The sequence below is a fragment of the Apium graveolens genome, chromosome 8, assembly GCF_009905375.1.
Source record: "Apium graveolens cultivar Ventura chromosome 8, ASM990537v1, whole genome shotgun sequence".
Classification (NCBI taxonomy): Eukaryota; Viridiplantae; Streptophyta; class Magnoliopsida; order Apiales; family Apiaceae; genus Apium; species Apium graveolens.
In genome coordinates this window covers 215,682,488-215,686,433 of record NC_133654.1, presented here as the reverse complement: position 1 = coordinate 215,686,433, position 3,946 = coordinate 215,682,488, and the positions used below count along the sequence as shown (strand labels likewise).

At 37.4% G+C, this 3,946-nt stretch overlaps 1 pseudogene; it reads left to right on the top strand.

The window, feature by feature from the left end:
* The first annotated feature begins 329 nt into the window (after positions 1-329).
* LOC141676586 (calcium-transporting ATPase 12, plasma membrane-type-like) lies at positions 330-3,715 on the top strand (annotated as a pseudogene).
* Positions 3,716-3,946: the final 231 nt, after the last annotated feature.

The following is a 3,946-nucleotide window of genomic DNA, read 5'->3' as shown; positions in this document are numbered from 1 at the left end:
TATATAGTAGAGGATCTTTTTCCAAATAACTTTGAATAACTGTGAAAAATGGGGTCAAATCTCAAAGTAAATTAACTATATATAGCTTGTTGACATGAACATATATATTTTATATAAGTGTATTATTAAATCAATTAAAATAACTTAAAATTATAGTATTTGATTTAAGTTGTTTGCGGTAAATTCCCTAATTTATTAATTTATATATATATATTATATATTTAACAGATTCGTACCTATTTTACTAAGGTTGGTTAAATAATTAAAAAAGAAAAGAAATATTTAAAGGTACACATGATCATTGGCTGAGGTTTCAAATTTTACAACAGTCATTTCAATACTGCAGTTGATAGCACACTAGCAGAGTGTTATGTATTAAAAGTGAAAAAACTTGCCCACTTAAAAAGGCCATCACTTGCACTTTCTGGGAAATTGCATTAGCCACTTCAATTACATTATCATGTTCATCCATGTGCACATGAAATGAAGCAAGCATCAGTACTCAGCAAAATTTGCCTATAAGCTTATGCAAAATTTCACAAGTGCAAAAAAAAACAAGTTTTTGTACTTCAACTTACATAATTTTTGGTTTATGGATTCTTTAAAGCAACTGAAGGCCATCAGTGACATCAATAAAAATAGATGGCACTTGGCATTTGTAAGTATCTTCTCTTTAAGAGCCTTCTTCTACTCTTACAAGAAAATTGCACCCGAAGATGGTAGTGTAATTGAAGTTGTTACACCTTGTTCTCCAAGCATAGACCAGGCGAGACTCACACAGTTAACTGAGGATAAAAATCTAGACCAGATCGCGGATCTCGGTGGTGTACAAGGTTTGGTTATTGCTCTCAATACGGATTTGGAGCATGGGATACATGCAGATTCTGATGATATTTCACGGCGACAGGAATTCTATGGTATAAACATATACCCTAGGCCAAGTACGAGGAGTTTCTTTGGCTTTCTTGTGGAACAGTTCAAGGATACGACCATTATCATTATCCTTTTATGTGGTGGTTTATCTCTTGGTTTTGGCATAAAAAAGGATGGACTAAAAAAAGGATGGTACAATGGTGTAGGCACATTTGTATTTGTTTTTCTTGCGATCTGTGTTTCTGCAGTTATTAACTTGAAAATGAGTAGACAATTCTACAAGTTGTCTAAAATAAGCAATAATATTCAAGTGGAAGTTGTCAGAAAAGAAAGACGTCAACAAATTTCAGTATTAGATATTGTTGTGGGAGATGTTTATGCCTGAAGAGTGGTGATCAAGTCCCTGGTGATGGATTGTTAGTAGAGGGCCATTCTCTAGTAATTGATGAAGCAAGCGTGACAGGAAAAAGTGATCATGTGGAAGTTAATCTTGACAAAAATCCATTTCTGCTTTCCGGTACAAAAGTGGTAGATGGATATGCCAAGTTTTTAGTTACTTCTGTTGGCATGAACACGACATGGGGGAAGATGATGAGCTCTAGAGGTCCAGATTCTAGTAAGAGAACAGCTTTCAAAGCCCGGCTCCACAGACTCACCTCATCAATATATAGGATTGGTTTCATAGCCGATTTTCTACTATTTGTGGGGATTATTGCCGATGCACTTAGCACTCTAGTTGTGGTCATTCCTGAGGGATTGCCTTTGGCAGCAACCCTTTCATTATATAACTCATTGAAAAGGATGACGACAGATCGAGCTATGGTGAGGAAGATGTCTGCTTGCGAGACTATAGGCTCTGCCACAACTATTTGCACGGATAAAACAGGCACTCTTACTCTGAACCAAATGAAGGTGAGCAAATTTTTGTTTGGACAAGAATTTATAGAAAAGAGTAACTTTACTTCTATTGATTCTAGTGTTTTGGAATTCTTCCACCAAGGAGTTGGTTTAAATACAAGTGGCAGTGTTTACAAGCCTAATTCAGATTCTGAGTTGGAGTTCTCAGGCAGTCCTACCGAAGTAGCACTTCTTTCTTGGGGTGTCTTGGAATTAAATATGGATACTGAGGAACTTAAAGAAAGTTCTGAACTTCTACACGAAAAATCATTCAATTCAGACAAGAAGAGAAGTGGGATTCTACTGAAGAAAAAGGTGGACAAGACTATGCATGTGCATTGGAAAGGAGCTGCAGAGATGATAATAGCAATGTGCACTCAGTACTACGACTCATTCGGAGAAATCAAAGCCATGGATGATACTGGAATGAAGAAATTTAACCAATTAGTTGAAGGTATGGCTGCCAGTAGTCTCCGCTGCATAGCTTTTGCACACACAGAAGTCACCGGACATGCATATGATGATGAAATGACAAAACTCAAATATACCAACTTGACCCTATTGGGTGTAGTTGGCATAACGGATCCATGCCGACCTGGTGTGAGGAAGGCTGTCCAAGATTGTCAACATGCTGGAGTAAATGTGAAGATGCTCACAGGAGACAATGTTTTTACTGCAATAGCGATAGCCACTGAGTGTGGAATACTAAGGGTTGACCAGGACTTGGACGGAGTAGTGGTTGAGGGTGCGGAATTTAGGAACTATACCGAAGCGGAGCAAATGGAGAAAGTAGGTACAATCTGTGTGATGGCAAGATCAACACCTTCTGACAAGCTAGCAATGGTAAAATGCCTTAAACAAAAGGGCCAAGTGGTTGCAGTTTTTGGCGATGGGACAAATGATGCGCCAGCACTAAAAGAAGCTGATATTGGTCTTTCTTTGGGGATCCAGGGCACTGAAGTAGCAAAAGAGAGCTCAGATATTGTTATATTGGATGATAATTTTGCATCTGTGGTAACTGCTATAAAATGGGGAAGATATGTTTCCAACAACATTCAGAAATTTCTTCAGTTCCAGCTGACGGTAAATTTGGTAACTCTGGTAACAAACTTTGTAGTAGCTGTGTCATCCGAAGATGTGCCACTATCACCAATCCAGTTACTTTGCGTAAATCTAATTATGGAGATACTAGGCGCTCTTGCGCTTGCAACTGAACCGCCGAGCAAGGACCTTATGAACAAACGGCCACGGGGTCGTGCTGAGCCAATTATTACAAACATAATGTGGAGGAACCTCATAGCTCAGGCCTTGTTTCAGATTGCAGTTTACTTGACATTATACTTCAAAGGGAAAACAATCTTCAGTATTGACGAACACATAAAAGAGACATTGCTTTTCAATACCTTTGTCCTATGCCAAGTTTTCAACGAGTTCAACACGAGGAATCTGGAAAACAAGAATATTTTTGAGGGGATACATAAGAGCAAGATGTTTCTCGGAGTTATTGGGATCACGATTCTTATCCAAGTGGTGATGGTTGAATTTTTAAATAAGTTTGCAGGTACAAAGAGGTTGAACTGGGGGCAATGGGGAGTATGCATTGGTATAGCTATCCTATCTTGGCCTATTGATTTCCTGGTGAAGTACATACCTGTTCCCCAGAAAGCCGTTATTCAGCTTTCACAAGTGAAGGAAGTAAAAGAACTTGCTGAAACAGTAGTTGAAGGAATATCTTCATAGCATGGATGACGAATTAAGTTTTGGGTGGTTCAAATTGTTTTGGTTTTGTGGACGGCAATGGTCATATGTTAGGAGTTCTCTTATCTGCATGCCTTTTTCTTTCCAGCATAATTTTCTGTATGTTTTAGTACACAAATTTTTTTCTCTCAAAGCAACTCTTTTCAGTTTCAAATTCTCAAATCCTTTTTTATTTAGAAAAACTTATTCAATATCTCAGGATACTGTGTGTTTCACATGTTGAATGATATTTGGAAAAATTTATAATAGTTGGAGATGCTTAAAAAACCTGCTTTGTATAATCTTTTAACTAAATTATTTTTAAGCATCCAGAAAGGTAGCTACATGAAGAAAAAACGAAAATACAACATGCATCCAGAAAGCTTTAACAAGAACAAGAAAATTTGGACCATAAAACTAAAAACATCAGTTCTTGTTT